General features: G+C 43.6%; 1 long non-coding RNA gene across 2 annotated transcripts; it reads left to right on the top strand.

Annotated features, from left to right (window-relative positions):
• Window positions 1–3,073: 3,073 nt before the first annotated feature.
• LOC126954599 (uncharacterized) lies at window positions 3,074–15,262 on the top strand. Of its 2 annotated transcripts, XR_007725657.1 has the most exons (4): window positions 3,074–3,312; window positions 3,989–4,047; window positions 7,142–7,184; window positions 15,020–15,262. It is a non-coding gene; the product is annotated as an uncharacterized LOC126954599 (long non-coding RNA). The 2 variants fall into 2 exon arrangements; XR_007725656.1 differs by lacking the exon at window positions 15,020–15,262 and having other exon boundaries at window positions 7,142–7,580.
• The last annotated feature ends 6,812 nt before the right edge of the window (window positions 15,263–22,074 follow it).

Raw genomic sequence — 22,074 nt, 5'->3', positions numbered from 1 at the left:
GGGACTACAGGTGCCCACCACCACAACTGGCTAATTTTTGTATTTTTAATAGAAATGGGGCTTCACCGTGTTGGCCAGGCTGGCCTCAAACTCCTGACCTCAGGTGATCCGCCTGCCTCTCCCTCCCAAAGTGCTGGGATTACAGACGTGAGCTACAGCACCTGGCCCATTTCTTTATTCAACAAATAATGTGAAGCTTTCACTATAAGTTCGTAAGACACTGCTCTAACTACCACAGGGAAAAGGGGATCAATACATTTCTGATTTCATAGAAATTAAAATTTAGGGAGATAAGATATGCAGACATAACATGTTTAACATTAGCACTGAAGTTTAATAGCAACATGAGCCAATTATATAAAAACTCTTCTATGATTAAATCACACCATCCTGGGCTTTTCTGGGCTTTCCCTGGGTCAGTGGGTTCACCCTCACAGGAAGCAAGGTTGTGCTAGAAAGTAAGTTTCAGAAATAGGCTAGTGTTTGAAAATGGGGCAAGTTCCTAGCCTCAATTGCTTCATCTTATATACTCATAGAATGATGGGGAAATGTGTGTCTCCCTCTTTACCCCTCCCTTTTGTGTAGAAAATGCCCTCAGTGGCCTCAGTGGGTATCAGTGCCACAGGTGAGCATAGTAACCCTGACAGTCCCTTACAAGGTTGGCAGCGTGAAGCAGCACCTACCACTGCTGTGCTCTCAGGGTCTTTTGGTGTGTTTGTTTGACATCTGCAATTGATTTATTTTATTTTATTTTTATTTATTTTATTTTATTTTTGAGATAGAATCTGGCTCTATTGCCCAGGCTGGAGTGCAGTGGTGCAATCTCAGCTCACTGCAACTTCCGCCTCCTAGGTTCAAGCAACTCGCCTGCCTCAGCCTCCCGAGTAGCTGGGATTACAGGTGCCCGCCGCAATAGCTGGCTAATTTTTGTACTTTTAGTAGAGATGGGATTTCACCATATTGGCCAGGCTGGTCTTAAACTCCCGACATCAAGTGATCCACTTGCCTCGGCCTCCCAAAGTGGTGGGATTACAGGCATGAGCCACCGTGCCCAGTACAGATTTTTTTTTTAAAGGGATGGATTTTGTGAGGAAACAATATGGGGCAGAAGTATGGAATAGAAAATAAATACAAATGCAAGCTGCTTTGCTAGCTGTTTTATAACCACAACAAACTAGGTCAGAGAATGTCCTGTACAAAATACAATAAAGGTTCAAAGATGAAGGCGTTCCCTTAGCAAGGCTGAAAATGTCCACCTCTGGTATTTGGAATTGAGGCTGCAGTCCTTGTTTTTGGATGGATCTCTGGGTATGTGGCACAGTCCAGGTTTTGGGGAAGTGAGAGAAGGAGGCGCCAGATTCCTCAGTCTGGCGAGTATGGTGTTGGTGATGACAAGATTTCCACTCTTCTCTGTGGGATTAGGAAGGGAGTGTATTCTCCACCCATCACCAAGCTTAATTGAGGGGGAGGTTTCAAGAAGTCTTGTAGCGGGCCGAGCGTGGTGGCTCTCGCCTGTAATCCCAGCACTTTGGGAGGCCAAGGCAGGCGGATCATGAGGTCAGGAGATTGAGACCATCCTGGCTAACACGGTGAAACCCCGTTTCTACTAAAAATACAAAAAATTAGCCAGATGTGGTGGCGGGCACCTGTAGTCCCAGCTACTCGGAGGCTGAGGCAGGAGAATGCCTTCAACCCAGGAGTTGGAGCTTGCAGTGAGCCGAGATCACACCACTGCACTCCAGCCTGGGTGACAGAGGGAGACTCCGTCTCAAAAAATAAAAATAATAATGATAAAAGAACAATAAGAGAGTACTACACAACCATTAGAATGGCCAAGATCTAAAACACTGACAACACCAAGTGCTGTTGAGGATGTGAAACAATAGTAACTCTCATTCATTGCTGGTGGGAATGCAAATTGGAATAGACATTTTAGAAAACAGTTTGGCAGTTTCTCACAAAACTGAACATACAATTTACCATGTACAGTTGTATGGCTATGTAGTCTTACCATACAATCCAGCAATCATGCTCCTTGATATTTATCCAAATGAATTGAAAAGTATGTCCACACAAAACACGCACATGGATGCTTATAGCAAGTTTATTCATAATTGTCCAAACTTGGAAGCAACCAAGATGTCCTTCAACAGGAGAATGAATAAACAAACTGTGATACATCCAGAAAATGGAATATTATTCAGTACAAAATGAAATGAGCTATCAAGCACTGAAAAAACACAAGGGAACCTTAAATGCATATTACTAAGTGAAAGAATCCAATCTGAAAAGGCTACATGTGTTATGAGTCCAACTGTGTGACACTCTGGAAAAGGCACAATATGGAGACAGGAAAAGGATCAGTGAGCAGAGAGGGGGATGAATTTTTAGGGCATGGAGAAATGTTAGGGCAATGAAGCTATTTTATATAATTATACAGTAATGGATACATGTCATACATTTGTAAAAACCCATCCAATGTACAACACTGAGAGCAAACTCTCATGTAAACAAACTGTGAACTTTAGATCATAATGATATGTCAGTGTAGGTTCATTGATTGTAACAAATGTACCAGTGTGGTGCAGGTGTTCCAGGAAAGGGGTCTAGATCCAGACCACAAAAGAAAGTTCTTGGAGCTTTCATCCTGCACCAGAAAGAAGTTGGCATAAGTCCACAGAGTGAAGTGAAAGCAAGTTTATTAGAGAAGTAAAGAAACAAAAGAATGACTACTCCGTAGGCAAAACAGGATGTTCCCAAAAGCAAGAGGAAGAAACTGCCTTTAGGTACAATGTTTATATATAACAAAGGAAAAAAGTCATGGGGGAGGTGTGCTCTACTACAAGGGATTGTGAGAAAGGATTCTTAATCTTTGTGTAACTACTGACTTTTGCAAGAATCTGTATTACTATCTTTAAAGTGAAATTTAGTCTAGAATAAAGAATGTTTTTGTCCTAAAAAAAGAAAAAAATCATGGAGGAGGTGTGCTTTACTAGGACTTGTGACAAAGGATTCTTTGTGTAACTACTTACTTTTGCAAGAATCTATATTACTATCTTTAAAGTGAAACTTAGTCTCAAACGAAGAATGTTTTTGTCCTTAAGATATAGGAACATCAGGATGCTTCCTGGGTCTATTAAGTCCTGAGTTTGTTCCGTAAACATTATTAATCTGTTCCCTTAACTGTAAATATTTTGTGACTAAGATTATGCCTAATCTCCTGGGAATGTAGCTCAGTAAATCTCAGCCTCATTTTATCCAGCCCCCATTCAAGATGGAGTCGCTCTGGCTGGAAGTCCTCTGACACAGGAGGTCAGTAGTTAGGGAAGGGATGGGGGGTGGGGAACAAGTGGTATACAGGACCTCTCTGGACTTTATGTTCAACTTTGCTGTGAACCTAAAGCTGCTGTAAAAAATAAAGTTTATTAGTTTTTAAAAATCATGTCTGCTACAATTCCTTTAGCCTTAATTCCTGGAAGCAGATTTGTTAGAACAAAGTAATTTGGTTTTAAAAAATTTCTGATAGGCTGAGTGCAGTGGCTCACCCCTGTAATCCCAGCACTTCGGGAGGCTGAGGCGGGTGAATCACTTGAGGTCAGGAGTTCAAGACCACCCTGACCAACATGGTGAAACCCCGCCTCTACTAAGAATACAAAAATTAGCCTGGTGTGGTGGTGTGCGCCTGTAATCCCAGTTACTGGGAAGGCTGTGGCACGAGAATCGCTTGAACCTGGGAGGCAGAGGTTGCAGTGAGCCAAGATTGCACCACTGCACTCCAGCCTGGGCAACAGAGCGAAACTTGGTCTCAAAAAATAAAAAATAAATAAAATAAACAAATATATTCTGATACATGTCGCGAATTGCCCTTCAGTAAAAGACATAGGTCCTAAATTACATATAATGTTTCACTTCAAAACCTTGATTCAGGTCTATGAAAATGAAATCCATGTATCTTAGCCATGATCAAGGCAACTTTTGATTTTCACAGGGAAGGAGGAAAATCGTGGGAGAGAAAGGAAGCCATAGGAGCCCACCCTTCATTGTGAGGTAATTAACAAAAACACCTTTCAGCAGAGCTAGCCTTAAGAGACTGTGAAGCAATGAAATGTGCCTGTGGTGCCCTCAAAGTCCTCTTTCAGTCATTTCTAGTGCCTGGTCCCTCCCATCCAGCCCCTTCCCCCTTTCTTAACTGCATCATTACTCTTGTTCCTATTCCCGACAGGGCAGACACCTCATTAAGGCGTGTGTTAATAATAGATAATGGTGATTAGAATGTTAACTCCAAGGCGGCTGGGTGCGACGACTGTAATCCCAGCACTTTGGGAGGCCGAGGCGTGTGGATCACCTCAGGTTGGGAGTTCAAGACCAGCCTGGCAACATGGTAAAACCCTATCTCTACTAAAAATACAAAAATTAACCAGGCATGGTGGCATGTGCCTGTAATGCCAGATACCTGGGAGGCTGAGGCACGAAAAATCACTTGAACCCAGGAGGCAGAGGTTGCAGTGAGCCAAGATGGCACCATTGAACTCCAGCCTGGGCGAGACTCCGTCTAAAAAAAAAGAAAAAAAAAGTTAACTTCAAGGCATATTTACATTTTTAGACTTTTGGACTTTTGAAGATCTAAAAGTATGTATTTCTAATGTTGGGGATTTGGGAATTCTTACTGTTGGGCATTTGGGGCTAATAGAGATGTCCTGCCACCTTCACAGTTGCACAATGTAGCAGGCCTTGATTGTCTCCAAGGCCAGATATATTGTTAGAACTTCCTAGATAAGATGGTGGGCCTCACGGTTTCTGGGTGAGACATGTGGGTGATGTTTGTGTCTTTCCTTAAATAGCGTACTATAGAGACCCTTTTCTCCAAGTGTGGTCCCTAGTCCATCTGCTCAGAATCACTCTGGGAACTTTTGTTTAAAATACAGATCCCTAGGTCCTTCTACTTACCTGCATTTTAACAGTTTTTTTGGGTAATCCTTAGGGATATTAAATTCACTACTCAGATAAGTTTTATAAATACTAAAGTTTAACAACCAGAGCTATAGAGCAGTGACTCTCAACCCTGGGTGTACATTGAAATCACTGGGGTACTTAAATCTACCTATAACCTGGAACCACCCAATCCCCCAATCCCGACAGTTATCCCACCTTTCTGGGATGAGCCAATGTATTTATTTCTTGAATGTACTTGATTTAAATCTCATGTCTCCCTAAAATGTACAAAACCAAGCTTCACCCCGACCACCTTGGGCACATTGTTCTCAGGATCTCCTGAGGGCTGTGTCACAGGCCATGGTCACTCATATTTGACTCAGAATGAACCTCTTCAAGTGTTTTATAGAGTTTGACTCTTTTTGTTGACACATCTGAATCAAATTTCCAATTCTCTATGAATTCTGACCTCACTTTCCCTCCATCCGAGATGCTTCCAAAGCACTGTCAAATATTGCTTTCTCTTAGCACAGTAAGCAATAAACTCAGCCTTGTCTTGTCAACAGGTTGTATTGATGACATTTTGTAGCCAAAAAGTTTGACATAGGGGGAATTGAGAATCGCTGGTATATTAGAGAGAATGCTAAAGTTGATGTCAGATGGCTTATTATTATTTTAATTATCTGGGTCCTGGCTCTATTGCTTATGAACTAGATGACCTTGGTCAGGTTACTTAGCCTCTCTATTAGTTTCTTTTGTAAAAATAAGAGTGTCTGATACCTCACCTTTGCCTCAGGATCATTATAGGCCTCAAGGAAAATGTTGTTCTCAAAGTGGTCTGCAACCTGGAAAATTCTTTCTAAATGTAATGTAATATATATAAACTGACAATCATAGGTTACTCTTTTTTTTCCATTTAGTCTTTACTTGAAACTCATAACTTACAGTTTTTGAACACCTACTATAGGGTCAGAAAATACATGGCTCTTGGACCCGGCCTCCGTTTCTACTGCCTAAAGCAGACATTGCAACTCAAGTGCAGTGGTCATTCTGTAGCAGGCTTGATGACCTCAGATTCCTCCCTGTAACAGCACTCTAATGTCACCAATAATTGATTCTGGCTGGCACTCTTGCTAAAACTTATTTGTCATCCTGGCCAATTTGGAAGCAAGGAGAATTTCCTGCCTACACTGAAGGTTAGAATTGAAGACTATTGAAATGAATTGACAATAGACAGATTAGCAGGAAACAAAGTTATACAAATGTATTAACATGAACATGGACATAGGAGTCCTGCAAATATGGGACTCAAAGAAGAGCCAGATGACTAAAATGTTTATACTGTGCAGAAAGATATAGAAGCTTGGAGTGCGGCAACAGGTTAGGAGAAGGAGAGGGTTGAAAAGGCATGGCAAGCAAAGGCTGTCTTGTTATGCAAATGAAAATCTCCCAGGTAATCTCCGAAGTGTCCTCACAGAGAACAGATGGTAGCCTGTGGTCAGAGTTTCTCTTTCAGACCTTTAAAAGTGGCAGACTTTTAGTCCCTTTTTCCTGTGACTTCATCTTTCCTAGATCCAGATAATGCAGAAAAGGGGGTTCTTGGAGAAAGCCTGTTTGCATTGCTGTTTCTTTCACTAATGTAGATTTCCTCATGGATGCAAATCTCCCTGAAAAAAGACAGATTTTTCAGAGCTATTTCTGTGTCTGCAGCCCCTGTAAAGCCACATTGAAATATATATATACACATGCACACATATACATGTATTTTTATATATATGTGTATATATATATATATATATTTTTTTTTTTTTTTTTTTTTTTTTGAAACAAAGTCTTGCTCTGTCTCCCAGGCTGGAGTACAGTGACACAATCTCGTTTCACTGCAACCTCTGTCTCCTGGGTTCATGCCATTCTCCTGCCTCAGCCTCCCAAGTAGCTGGGACTACAGGCATGAGCCATCACACCCAGTTAATTTTTTTGTATTTTTAGTATAGACGGGGTTTCATCATGTTGGTCAGGCTGGTCTTGAACTCCTGACCTCAAATGATCCACCCGCCTTGGCCTCCCAAACAAATATGTTTTTGGGTGGCATATTTTGGTTTCCTTTACCAACTACCTACCAGGTACTATGCTAGGTGCTTTATTAAGCTCTTTTATTTAATCTTTACTACAAACTAATATGACAGATTTTATTATCCTTGTTTTTCAGATAAAGAAACTGGAGCTCAGAGAAGTTAACCAACATGCATTTAGTAAGTAGCAGAGGTTTGTTTTGAACCCAGGTTGTCTTTCCACATAACATGTTTTATTTATACAATGGCCATTTGTTCATTATGTACCATAAGTTCCAAGCTTTTTAATACAAAATAGATTAAGATGGCTATGCTTTTACCTTACCTGCATGGTTGGTGACTTTGATGTTAGGTAGGCAAAATTTTACCTCTACTCTCTTAGGGCTATTTTGATTGGGCGTGAGAATTAAACTGGCATAATCAGGCAGGAGGATCGTGTGAACCCAGAAGTTCAAGGATGTAGTAAGCTATGATCATCCCCCTGCACTTCAGCCTGAACAACAGAGCAAGACCCCGTCTCTAAAAATAAAAAATAAGGCTGGGCACAATGGCTCACGCCTGCAATCCCAGCACTTTGGGAGGCCAAGGCGGGTGGATCACTAGGTCAGGAGATCGAGACCATCCTGGCTAACACAGTGAAACCTCGTCTCTACTAAAAATACAAAAAATTAGCCCGGCATGGTGGCGGGAGCCTGTAGTCCCAGCTATTCGGGAGGCTGAGGCAGGAGAATGACGTGAACCCAACAGGCGGAGCTTGCAGTGAGCCAAGATTGTGCCAGTGCACTCCAGCCTGGGTGAGAGAGGGAGACTCTGTCTCAAAAATAATAATAATAAAAAAATTAAAAAATAAATAAAAAAATTTTAAACTAACATAAGACAGATTAACAGCACAAACACGTACAAATTTATTTAATATAAGTTTTATGTGACATGGGGACCCTCATAAGAAAATGAAGACCCAAAGAAGTGGCAAAATCTAAATGCTTTTATACTAGGTTGAGCAAAGAAATGCAATTGTGGGGCTGGGTGTGGTGGCTCACCCCTGTAATCCCAGCACTTTGGGAGGCTGAGGGGGGTGGATCACAAGGTTAGGAGTTTGAGACCAGCCTGGCCAACATGGTGAAACCCTGTCTCTACTAAAAATACAAAACTTAGCCAGGCGTGGTGGCATGTGTCTGTAATCTCAGCTACTTGGGAGGTTGAGGCAGGAGAGTTGCTTGAACCCAGGAGGCAGAGGTTGCAGTGAGCTGAGATCGTGCCATTGCACTCCAGCTCTGGGCGACAGAGCAAGACTCCATCTCAGAACAAAAAAAAAAAAAAAAAAAAGAAATGCAATTGTGAAAAAGTAACTAAACTATGTGAGGAGGCTAACTGAATATAAGGATTATTTTAACAAGGTCTATTTGTTCAGAATTCTCTTGGTCTCAACTTCCCGTTCTTGATGATGTGGGAAACCAAAATATGCCACCCCAAAATATACTTCTTTGGCATATTTTGAGTTGGTTATTCAGAGAAACTGTAGAAAGAAATAGCTCAGAAAAAACTATCCTTTTGTAAAAGAAAAATTTACATCTACCCAAATTAGTGAAGCAAATGGGGGATGCAGGAAGAGGCTTTCTCTGAGGTCCTCTTATCTGGATCTAGGAAAGATTAACTTGCAGGAAAAGAAGACCTAAGGTTTGAAAGGGAAATCTTTACCACAGGCTACCATCTATTCTCTCTGAGGGCTGCTACCTGAAAGGCTTCATCTGCCCAACAAGCCAGCCTTTGCTCACTGTGAATTTCTTCCCCTCACCCTGCTATAACCTGTCACCACCTCCCCGCAGGAGCTACAGGCTCTATTTCCTTGTGTACAGTGTAAAAACTTCAGTCACCTGACTCTTCTTTGAGTTCTCATATTCTGTGTGACTCCCTTGCTTATGCATGTAATACATTTTTATGCTTTTTTTTGGTTAGTCTTTCTATTGTCAGTTTGTCTTCTTTTTTCTTAATTAAAAAGAGACATGGGGTCTCACTTTGTTGCCCAGGCTGGTCCCGGATTCCTGGGCTCAAGTGATCCTCCTGCCTTGGCCTTCCAAAGTGCTGGGATTACAGGCACGAACCACTGCACACAGCTATCAGTTTGTCTTATAGACTCAAATTATCGAACTTTCAGAGGGGTGGGGAAAAATTCCCTTCATTCTTACAGTGATGAGAATGTTGCTTTCTTTGGTATATGGAGGACATTTTTCACATGGAGATTTTGTCTCCTGCTTTTGAGAAGACAAAGGGAAGAGTCAGTGCAGTCTTCTTGCACCTGCTCTTGCGTGCCTGTAATCCCAACTACTAGGCAGAGGCACGAAAATTACTTGAACCCAGGAGGCAGTGGTTGCAGCCAGCCGAGATCATACCACTGCACTCCAGCCTGGGCGACAGAGTAAGACTCTCTCAAAAAAAAAAAAAAAAAAAAAAAGCCAGTCGCAGTGGCTCACTGAGGCCTGTAATCCCAGCACTTTGGGAAGCCAAGGTGGGTGGATCATGAGGTCAGGAGTTCAAGATCAGCCTGGCCAAGATGGTGAAACCCCGTCTCTACTAAAAACACAAAAAATTAGCCGGGCATGGTGGTGGGCGCCTGTGGTCGCAGCTACTCAGGAGACTGAGGCAGAGAATTGTTTGAACCCAGGAGGCAGAGGTTGCAGTGAGCTGAGATGGTGCCATTGCACTCCAACCTGGGAGACAGAATGAAACTCCATCTCAAAAACAAAAACAAAAAGTGCCTTTAGCTCAAAATAATTTATATGCCAAAGTGGCATCTTTTGGGGTGACATATTCCACCATTCACTGTTTATCTGGGGAAATCCTGGAGGGGCTATGTTTCCTGAATTCACAGATTACACTCCTGAATAAACACAGAGTAAATTTTCTGAGTAAACAAAAAAGCAGGTGGAGATACCAGCCACAGGCTCTTACCCCTGTTACCAGTGAGGTCTGCCTGATTTCCAGGGCTGCAAATACACAAGCTGATGTCCTTGTATGAGAGACTTCTTCCTTCTGCTTGTCTCACTCAACCTAAAGGGCACAGCTATAATAGAGAAAATGAGTGTCTGCCCTGAACAGCCAAGATAACCTTGAAGGGAATAAATGAACATGCATATTGATGGAGCAATTTGAGTACATATTGATTCCTGGTAGCTGGTGTCTGTATTCTTAGCTCATATAATAGGTAGTAGGAGTTCTTATAAATAAGCCTACAGAATACTTTTTTTAAAAACTCAACCAACCCTTGGGAGATCTTGTTATTTTTATTTACAAATAATTGATGGAGAATGCAGTGTGGCCTATGGCTTGGTGGTTATTGATTTTCAGGCATGATTAACAGAGCTCAAAACCTATAGGTGGCTACAGAAACAATCCTGAACAAACATGATTCCCTACTGGGAAATTAATAATGCAAAGGGAAATTCTCCCAATGAGTGTGCCTGTTGGAAAGGAACCATGTTGATTTTTCTTCTGGAAGGAGGGGAATACAGTTCTGGAAATTTCTGCTTCATTCTAAACTGGATCAAATGCAAAAACCAGGGACAAGAGTGAATATGATGGTTTGTGGGATTGTGCTTATGTTTCTCTTCAATCAGCAGCAATTGTTAAGTCACTTGCATTTATTTAATATCCATTGCTCACCAAATAGCCTTTCAAGATCTTCTTTTTTTCTATCACTGTCATGTCATGAGAGGGACAGCAAAGTCGTATTCTTGGCTGTGCATGCGAACAGAAGGAGGCTGAGTCCATTGGTATATTCCAGTGGAACAGATACCTAGTGATACTGCAGAGGCACGAAAATTACTTGAACCCAGGAGGCAGAGGTTGCAGCCAGCCGAGATCATACCACTGCACTCCAGCCTGGGCGACAGAGTAAGACTCTCTCAAAAAAAAAAAAAAAAAAAAAAAAAAAGAGCCGGTCGCAGTGGCTCACTGAGGCCTGTAAATGTACATCCATTGTACATTTGCTGAGTGCCAGCCCTGTGTTTGCATCTGCACATACATAGATAAACAAAACACAAGTCCCTGGCTTAGGAGTTCACCGTCTTATAGGGGAGAAGGAAAGACAGCCACGTGAGCAAATGTAGGCATTCTTATCATACAAATCTAGTCTTTTTAAAAAATCCCCCCAGGGCCTGGCTCACGCCTGTAATCCCACCACTTGGGGAGGCTGAGGCGGGTGGATCACGAGTCAAGAGATCGAGACCAGCCTGGCCAACATGGTGAAACCTCTTCTCTACTAAAAATACAAAAATTAGCTGGGTGTGGTGCCACGTGCCTACACACACACACACACACACACACACAAAACCTCCCAAAATGTTGGATTGCATATTTTCAGATAGAATAACCTATACTCTATTGTTTGTTTATTTATTTATTTATTTTTGAAACAGATTCTCACTCTGTCACCCAGGCTAGAGTGCAGTGGTGCGATCTTGGCTCACTGCAACCTCCACCTCCTGGGTTCAAAAGATTCTCCTGCCCCAGCCTCCAGACTAGCTGAGACTACAAGGGCCCGTCACCACACCTGGCTAAGTTTTATAGTTTTAGTAGAGACAGGGTTTCACCATGTTGGCCAGGCTGATTTCCATCTCCTGACCTCAGGTGATCACCCTATCTTGGCCTCCCAAAGTTCTGGGATTACAGGCACGAGCCACTGTGCTGGCCCACTCTATTGTTTTAAATTGGAAAAATAATGTGTCCCCATCCCACCCAAAAATTCCAAGCAAGTTCTCCAAGAATTTCTCAAAACACTTGTAAGCACCTATACAGCTAGCCAACAAAGACTATTGTTTAACATATATAAACATTTTAAACACGAATTATCTGATTTTTTAAGCACTTAATGAAAGCCGTATGGTTTTGCACAGCATATGAAGATACTGAAGAGTATTGTGTATGAATTATGTTTTACTTCTGTTGCAAGGAACACTGCCTCAATGCGTCCCATGCTGATTTTGGTTATCAATTGACTATGCACAGTATTTCTCTAGTATGTCACGTCCAGTGAAGCTTTCCAGAACCAACAACACTTTTGCAATTTTTCTGCATTTTCTCATGCATAGAAAAAGTAGATGGAGATGAATACATGGCCAAGCTGGGTCTTTTGTATGTTTACCTTTCTCAGTACACTCTGTCACTTCTAAAGTACAGACTTTCCCAGATATCTTATATTCATCTGCCTTACATTAATCTTTCTCGGATACATTTTTTTTTTTTTTTTTTTTTTTTTTTGAGATAGGGTCTCACTCTGTCACCCAGGCTGCTGGAGTGCAGTGGCACAATCTCGGCTCACTGTGACCTATGCCTCCCGGGTTCAAGCGATTCTCCTGCCTCAGCCTCCAGAGTAGCTGAGACTCCACATGTACACCACCATGCCCGGCTAATTTTTGTATTTTTAGTAGAGATGGGGTTTCACCATGTTGGTCAGGCTGGTCTCAAATTCCTTACCTCAAGTGATCAGCCTGCCTTGGCCTCCCAAAATGTTGGGATTACAGGTGTGAGCCAGCGCATCTGGCTTCGGATGCATTTTTGGTAGACATTTTAACTTACCATTGTGGGATCTCTGTGAGTGATAATGCATGATATGGAGAAACGGAAGCTTGAGATAATGTCCTTTTGGGAGAACAGCTGACATAGAGTAAAATGCAGGGCACTCTACGTTTTTGTCTGGATTTGCATGCAATCTAAATATGCAGATCTATTGTAATGGATTTCTGATTTGGATAAAGATTGTTGGGTGAAAATTTGTGCAAATCATTATAGCAAATGTTTATAAATTGAGTCCTCAGATAACAGAGGATATCCATGCTTTCAAGAGGGGTGAGTAGGCCAGCGCCGTGGCTCAGGCCTGTAATCCCAGCACTTTGGGTGGCCGAGACGGGCAGATCACGAGGTCAGGAGATCGAGACCATCCTGGCTAACCCGGTGAAACTCCGTCTCTACTAAAAAATACAAAAAAACTAGCCGGGCGAGGTGGCGGGCGCCTGTAGTCCCAGCTACTCGGGAGGCTGAGGCAGGAGAATGGTGTGAACCAGGGAGGCGGAGCTTGCAGTGAGCTGAGATCCGGCCACTGCACTCCAGCCTGGGCGACAGAGCGAGACTCCATCTCCAAAAAAAAAACAAAAAAAAAAACAAAAAAAAAGAGGGGTGAGTATAAGGTAATGTGGTCACACAGAGTGGTGAACTCTGCTTAGAAAGGTTGGGGAAGATTGCCCAGAAGGGAGGGAGGTGCAAGGAAGATCTGCGGGATGATAGTTCACTAGACAGGCCAGGCGGAGAGGCAGAGTGGAGGGCATTTTAAGCAGAGAGAAAAATGAGTGCAAAGTCAGAGTGGCAAAACATCCCATCATATTGTGTTGAGGGAACTGAAAGCAGTTCCATATGGCTGAAGTATAAGGATCAAGGAAGATGAAAGGGAGGCGTGAGCCTGAGAGGGAAGGGCCTTGTTTGGTCTTTATTCTGGAATAAATAATAAATGGATGAACCATACCTCTAGGCTTTTAAGCAAGAGCATGTTAGCATCCCACCTGAAGTTTAGAGAAATACTCTAGCAATAAAATAGAAACAGGATCTGAGGACAGACACAGGAGGCCAGAGATGACAAGGACCTGAGCAAGGGTAGCTGCAGTGCTGATCAAGAGGACAGAGTAGACTAGAGAGAGGGCTGAGAGGCAGAACTGATGGGAGTTCATGGTCTCTGTGATAGACAGCAGCTCCTTTGATCCTAATGTCTAGGAAATCAAGATCAGGGGTTCTTTTTCATCTAGTATCTCCCAAATCAAACACAATTCTTGGCAGACACTCAACACTTGGTAAATGGATAAATTCCATTGTTTAGCCAACACATCTTCAGCCAGGAGCTAAGTGAATTATTCAAGAAATGAATCGGCCGGGCGCGGTGGCTCAAGCCTGTAATCCCAGCACTTTGGGAGGCCGAGACGGGTGGATCACGAGGTCAGGAGATTGAGACCATCCTGGTGAACACAGTGAAACCCCGTCTCTATTAAAACTACAAAAAAACTAGCCGGGCGAGGTGGCGGGCGCCTGTAGTCCCAGCTACTCGGGAGGCTGAGGCAGGAGAATGGCGTGAACCCGGGAGGCGGAGCTTGCAGTGAGCTGAGATCCGGCCACTGCACTCCAGCCTGGGCGACAGAGCGAGACTCCGTCTCAAAAAAAAAAAAAAAAAAAAAAAAGAAATGAATCAATGATTGAGTTAATAAATCAAATGACTATTTCCTGAGTAGGTTCTGATGGTCCTCCAAAGCAATTAAAGACTTCTTCATTTCTACCACTGTCCCCATCACACGGAGAGCAGAAACCACACTTGGAATATTGAAGTATCCTCCAAACTGATTCTGCAGTCTCTATTCTTTTGCCGAAAGTCCCAAAGCTAGAATGGTTGTGAAGTGAGGCTTCTCAGTTCAGGATTGTCTCGACCTCAGCTAAGCCTCAGCCACTCAACTTTTCCGATCATTTCTGTCTCCTCGATGGAAATAATGATTCTTATTCATCTACCTCACACAGATGTTGGACAGATTGATTAGTTAATGTTCAAAAATTGCTTGGAAGATGAAAAGTGCTGATTATTATTATTATGTTGTCTAAGAGAAATCCCCTGCCTTTTAAAGGAAGCCATAGAATGGTCACTGACATTTAATTTTAATGCTCTGCATCTCACAGGTGGAATATTTATTTACCAATAAAGAAAAATGTCTCTACATAGAATAGCTCCTTGAAGCCCATTCATCTGTTTTTAAAAGATGGAACCGAATTACCATCATGGAATGTAATTTGGGCAACATGGTTAAGGTTGATGTCTAGGCCTTGTGTCAGCAAGGGGTTTGCCCTCTTATCCAGAGGCACTGATGGTAAAAAATGGGGTTGCCTTTTGTAAGCCAAATGTCACCTCAAATGCTACAGACATCAACCTAGATCATACTCTGAGTATTGGAGATATATGCTGTATATATAATTGTTTTTCTTCCTTCCAGAATACTCGGAACTTACAACTTTTCATCTTGGCCAGGAATGAATAATGGTTTCTTAGGAGCATCTTTTTTTCATTTGTTTGTTTCCTTCCTTACAAAGGTAATTTTTATGTATATACCCCAGAAAGTTCAAGATTGCATAACAACAGCAACAAGAAAGCAAGTGAACATTTTGAATTTTCCTTTTTTTTTTTGGTTTGGAGCTTGATATAAAGTAAAGAAAGTTGTAAGAAAAGTTTGCATTTAAATAAAGGAGAGGGAACCCTTAATTTGAAGTGTGTAAATGTGGAATTGATGCTGGTGGCTTGATATTCCAATCTTGATTTGCTGCTAGTTTTCCTCAGTAACTTGGGCTTTTAGTGTGATTTATGCCTAAACTTTTAGAGTAAAATTTATGAACTGCATTAAGTGCTAGGGAAGGAGCATAAAAATCAGCAGTTTTAGATTCTGGAGCAGTGGAATGCTGTGTACAAATAGGCTAAATGGAAATAATAGGCTAATAGATGCATTGGAGAAAAGCAAATGGCTTTCTGACATCAAGGAATCAGAGCTTTGGGAAATTCTTTAATTATGGTCTAATTGGCTGGGTGAGGTAGTGTTGCGAAAGATGTATGAAATCAAGAAGTGAGAAGTTATCATTTTAAAGTGTAACAGGTTTCTGCAGGGCAACGGTGAAATGTATGGCAGGTTTTTACTAACACAGTCAATTGGACCAGCGTAGAACATCACAGAAGCCACGTCTTAGGACTTTGCCCAGCAGATGGCAGAAGCGAAGCTTCCAGACCAGGTGCGTGGGCCTGCGGAGCCATGACCTGTCTTCTAAACCCTGCCCCTGTGGCTGCCCAAGCGTTACAGGTGGGGGCCTGGCCACTTTGTACTTTTGTTCTTGAGCTACAACTTGACTTTTCCCCGTTGTGGGCCCGGGTCCACTTCTTCCCACGTCCCATTTCCAAGATTCCTCTGCCAGCCATGGGGTCCCCTGGGAGGACGTCCATGCACTTTTCCTCCTGCCTTTTTTCTTTATTCCAGAGCAGTTGCTGTGGACACTCAGCCCTCTGATTTCTTTTCTATCCAAGAGTGCTAAGAGACAGCAGGAGTGGAGGCTTGGGAGTGGGGGTTATTGTATAAGCCTCTGAGCCAGGAGTTTAACCTTTACCCTTCTCCACAACCCTATGTGGTAGACACCATTTTCCCTTTGGCTAGATGAAGCAACCAAGGCTCAGGGAGAATCAGAAGCTTGCCGAACGTCCACAGGAAGTTTTCATAGCAGCAATGGACCCTTTTCGTTCAATATTTCCTGTAACTCTTGACCCTTCCAAATTTCTGTGGCGTTTAAATTCCCTGGTGTCATGTGGATCCATGACCTCTGGAAAAGGTGGTTACAGGAACTGTAAAGAGGTCTCAGAACATAGAAAACTTTGATGACTCAGGGCAAGGCGAACTCTCCATCCCAGTCCTCCCGGACCAGACACACAGTGTCTCCATTAGGGTGAGAGAAGCTGCAGAAGGAGCCGCTGCGAGGAGACATTGTCGGTCTCTGAGAGAGGGAGGCCCATATGTCTCACCTTCCAGGTGGGCTGGGGGTTAGGATCAGGTGGAAATGAAAGCCCAGCTGGCTTTAGAGGGCAGAGACGTCCTGAGGAGCGTGGCTGGTGTGACTCCCAGTGGGGCCTGGGGCAGCCTCTGCAGCTCAGGAGAGGCTCAAGCCACAGCAGAAGAACCCCAGCTGGAAGGAACCGTGGAGATTCCAGGGAATGCTCCTCCAGACTTCTCAGGTGGCGCAGCTGAGGACAAGCTGGGAAGGGGAGGAGCACAGAGGGAATGATCCAGACCACAGCTCCTTGCAGTCCCCCTTGCCTTGAATCACGGCTGCTGCCAAATGCAGGACCACAGTTTGCTGACAAGAAAAGGTTCTAGGCAAATGCATAATATTTTAGCATGTTATGGGAGCCTCAGTAATCCCTGGTTAAGAAAATGTCATCATTACTTGAAACTACCTTTGATCTATCTATCATTACACATATTAAATAAAATTATTGACCTATCAGAAAACCCAGAATGGTTCTAAATAAAGATTTTCATTTTCCAAAGAAAAAAAAAATCAAGTCAGATGCCAGTCTGCAACAGTGTGACCCCCCACATAGCTCCCAGTAAGTGCCAACCTGGTGAAACAACGAGCCATGATTGACTCAGCTAACTTTTCTGCCCCCTAGTGGAATGGGGGCTCCCTACAGAAATTAAGTTAGGGAAACTTTATTTTTTATAATTATTTACTTATTTATTTTTGAGATAAGGTATTGCTCTGTCTTCCAGGCTGGAGTGCAGTAGTACAATCTCAATTCGCTGCAACCTCCGCCTCCTGGGCTCAAGCGATCTTCCCACCTCAGCCTCCCGAGTAGCTGAGACTACAGACGTGCACCATCACATTCGGCTAATTTGTATTTATTTATTTATTGAGACGGAGCCTCGGTCTGTAGCCCAGGCTGGAGTGCAGTGGCGCAATCTCGGCTCACTGCAAGCTCGCCTCCTGGGTTCAGGCCATTCTCCCTCCTCAGCCTCAGAGTAGCTGGGACTATAGGCGCCCGCCACCACGCCCAGCTAATTTTTTTTGTTTTTAGTAGAGACGGGGTTTCACTGTGTTAGCCAGGATGGTCTCAATCTTCTGACCTCGTGATCCGCCCACTTCGGCCTCCCAAAGTGCTGGGATTACAGGCGCGAGCCACCGCAGCCGGCCATTTTTAGATTTTTTTGTAGAGGAGGTCTCACTGTGCCGCCCAGGCTGGTCTCGAACTCCTGAGCTCAAGTGACCCTCCTGCCTCGGCTTTCCAAAGTCTTGGGATTACGGGAGTGAGCCACCAGCTGGCTGAGTTAGAGAAACTTTAAAGTTTCGGTTTTAGGTTTGTGGATGGTGATCTGTACCCTGAAGCAGCACTGACCCCAGGTTTTTCTGCCTCCTCAAACTGCTCATTTCACTGCCCCAGGAGGAAGCAGCACTGTTAAATCAAGAAGTCGACATAATTTTAGCAACTGCTGTCTCTATATTATCTAGATGCCTAATATATATTTTTTAAATTGCACTGTTCAAACCCACTTAACTCAAGGTTCATTTTCCCCACTCATTTCCACTCAATTTAATGAGATTTTACCCAGTATTACATTAAGGCAAATCAGGGATCCAGGGATCTCTTTTCAAATATTTTCAGTGTCTTAAACAAAAAAGGCATTCTCTGTAAGTAAAAAATCACGAGGACATGAATGACTTCAAGATAAGGCATACTTCCAGTCATCCCATACATGAGAGCTTCTCACATATGAATCATTCATCTATTTGAAGTGAGTTTTCACACTTTGGTATAATCCAGTTGTTCTCAACCCTCAGCATCATATTCGCAAAAAAGAAAAGAGTTCAAAGGGTATTTATAGCAAGATTTTCCAGGTGTATGACCCCTGACCTCATAACAACTGATGCAAAATTTCCAGGCGTTCCTCGGCCTTCATTTTAAAAAGTTACATGACTTCTTTGGGAGGCCGAGATGGGCGGATCACGAGGTCAGGCGATCGAGACCATCCTGGCTAACACGGTGAAACCCCGTCTCTACTAAAAAAAATACAAAAAAACTAGCCGGGCGAGGTGGCGGGCACCTGTAGTCCCAGCTACTCGGGAGGCTGAGGCAGGAGAATGGCGTAAACCCGGGAGGTGGAGCTTGCAGTGAGCTGAGATCCGGCCACTGCACTCCAGCCTGGGCGACAGAGCGAGATTCCGCCTCAAAAAAAAAAAAAAAAAAGTTACATGACTTGCCCAGGGTCACATGGCTTGCTGGTGGCCTGAATGGTATTGACTTGACTTTTGCTGTGGTTTGTGAGACCTCAGGGGAAGGGCAGTGAGGCTGTTTTGTGGCACTTTCAGAGATTCACCTTCCTGGCTATAATGGTTATCACTAGCACAGAGCTGTGGGTTTGTGAGGCCTTTTTCTGGTTGAATTTTCCAGGATGACTGAGCTGTCTTCTGCCCTGGGGGCCACTCAGCAAGAAATGCATCTTCTCAATGGTTAATAATGTTTGCTAAATTTCATTCTGCCCAGCTCTGACTCTGAACAGCAACACTGGCTTTCGCTCTGACTTGCAAACCACATGCATCAAAAGAGAAGCCGGAAACGTACTTAAACGCTGCATACACATCCTGAGGAACTGATGCTTTCCAGAATTCAGCCCAGACAAGAGCAGCCCTTTTTACCTGCGTGTAGATGTAAAAGAGAGAAAATTCCTCTAGAGGGCGCTCGTAGATTCTTCATGAATGGAATGCTGGTGAAAATGCAGTTCTCCAGAAATGGCACAGACTGCTTGGGAGCAAAACGGGATTTATATACATAGTTGGATGTGGATATGCAGATTTTTTTTATCTGCAAATAATGCCTCTTTGTTTTTTTTTTCTGATCAGCATCATGCACATGTGGGAAAGTGAAATATGGAGGATTTCTTTTTGTTTCCTTTGTGAATGAATAGTGAACCCTCACCTCTAGGGGAGGTTTGCTGTAGTTCACTGCAGTGTCATATTTATAATTATCAGGAGAGGGAGGGAAATTAAAAGATTTGACTGCTTTACTTTTCAGCGGTTGAGCTGTCGGCCCTGGGGACATGCCGGGAACTTCATGTTCTGGCTGAGCTCTGTGGAAATCCTCGGGAATGGCTATTTGACCTCTCATTCAGCCACCTGAGGAAATCAGCTTTGGTTAGATTAGATGGACCATAATTGGCTTTGGAGTTGTTAAAGCACACTCTGGGTACACATTTGTCCGTGTTTTGAAAAACGTGTGTTTTCTTTGGATCAGACCAGCATGTAGGGGAGTCAATCACAGCTTGGGTGGGTGGTTGGACTAGAATATGCTGTTTCCCAAGACCTGCTCTGCCTCTCAGCCTCCCCCAGTGACAGGGTACCTGCCTGGCCCCGCTGGGCCCTTCTCTCCCTCCCCTTCCAGCCCAGGATTAGGGAGAGAGGACTGAGTCTGCAGCCTCAGCCTCCTGGGCTCAAGCGATCTTCCCACCTCAACCTCCCGAGTAGCTGGTATAGTTTGCAAGGGAGGTATGGGTCTGGGTGATTTTAAGGGTTCTCTTTTCTTTTCTTTTCCAGACAGATTCTCGCTCTGTTGCCTAGGCTGGAGTGCAGTGGTGCGATCTCGGCTCACTGCAAGCTCCGCCTCACGGGTTCACGCTGTTATCCTGCCTCAGCCTCCCAAGTAGCTGGGACAACAGGCACCCGCCACCACGCCCGGCTAATTTTTTGTATTTTTTGTAGAGATGGGGTTTCACCGTGTTAGCCAGGATGGTCTTGATCTCCTGACCTCGTGATCCGCCCACCTTGGCCTCCCAAAGTGCTGGGATTACAGGCATGAGCCACCGCGCCCGACCTTAAGGGTTCTTTTCAACCCTTAGGTTCTATGACTCCTTGAACGTGTGGATTCTGAAGTGAGAAGAACATAAATATGAATCAGTGTGACTTCAGCCTTGTAAATGGTATAACTGCTTTCCCTGCCTCTAGTCATGCCCCTCCCCAGATCATTTGCCAGCACCAGGATGATCCTTTACAAATGTGCATTGGATTATGGTTTTCTTTTCTGCTGAAAATTCTTCAGTGGCTCCACACTGCCCTTCATGAAAATGTCCAAAGTCCTTAGCACACACAACTTATAAGGCTTGTCACAGTCTGCCCTACAACCTCAGCCCTTCCTCCTGGATGACAGGCAGCTCTCCAGTGCACATACTCTGTCTCTCTCACTTCCAGGCCCGTGCTGTCCCTTGTGCCTAGAACACAGCCTCTAGGCCGACTAGCACACTCCTTGCCTGGCTGATGTTTTTCATCCTTTAAATATCAGCATAGGTGCTTCTTCCTCTGAGAAGCCTTACCTGACTTAAAGACTGAACGAGGTGCCCCTTCTTATGTTATCTTAGCATTCTGTTCTATCCTTAGCCCTGGAGACACATAGTTTGTTCTTAAAAGCTGAAAGGGCATCCACGAGGATGTCTGGTAGTGCTGTCTGAATGTGCAAGTCCATCGAGAACGAAGTTCAGAAAGTCTTCAATCTACCTGAGAACCCAAACTGCCCATCCGGACAGTCAGCCTTGTTAAATCAAGTTTAGTCTAAAGCTGCCTCCTTACATGTTTTAAGTTGGGTCTAAAGGTTTCTCTGTACATTGTGAACTGTAACAAGTGAAAGTGTAAGCAGACCAGAGCTTACACTTGTGCCAATCACCCGAGTTTTGGCCAATCAAATGTAGCTAACTGTTCGAACCTGTTCAAATAAGGCAAACACTGAGCTGTAACCAATCCGGCTGTTTCTGTCCCTCACTTCCGTTTTCTGTACATCACTTTCCTTTTTCTGTCCTTAAATCTTCCAATATGTGGCTGTGCTGGAGTCTCTGAGCCTAATTGTTCATTGCTCAATTAAACTCCTTTAAATTTAATTCAGCTGAAGTTTTTCTTTTATCAGGCAGAACACCAGTCCTGGAACCTGTTAAATTATCCTAAATTTGGCCTGAGACCACTTTCCATACCTTGAGTATCACTAAGTAATAAACTGCAACCTAAGTTAGTATGTAAACAAATGAAAATCCAGTGAGGAGTATATTTTGTAGCAAATAGCTGCGTGTCCAGCTTCTGCCAATCACAGGTTGCCATCTGAAAGCTCTGAAAGATCACGTCCAAATTTCAAGCAAACGCCAGGATGTAACCAATCCAGCTGTCTGTGTACCTCACTTCCATTTTTCTGTCTGTAAATACTCCCTGCAAAGTGCCCGCTTTGCAGAGGGGAGCTCTCCTAACCTCTTCTGCTTCTGAGGACTGCATGATTTGCGAATCCTTTGCTCAAATAAACTCTATTAAATTTAATTTGTCTGAAGTTTTTATTTTAATAATCATCTCCTCTCCTCTCCTCTCCTCCTCTCTTTCTTCTAGACAGAGTCTCGCTTTGTTGCCCAGGCTGGAATGCAGTGGCACTGGCATGATCTGGCTCACTGCAACTGCAACTTCCGCCTCCCGGGTTCAAGCGATTCTTGTGCCTCAG

The sequence above is a fragment of the Macaca thibetana genome, chromosome 5, assembly GCF_024542745.1.
Source record: "Macaca thibetana thibetana isolate TM-01 chromosome 5, ASM2454274v1, whole genome shotgun sequence".
NCBI lineage: Eukaryota > Metazoa > Chordata > Mammalia > Primates > Cercopithecidae > Macaca > Macaca thibetana.
This window is presented reverse-complemented; position numbering and strand designations above follow the sequence as displayed.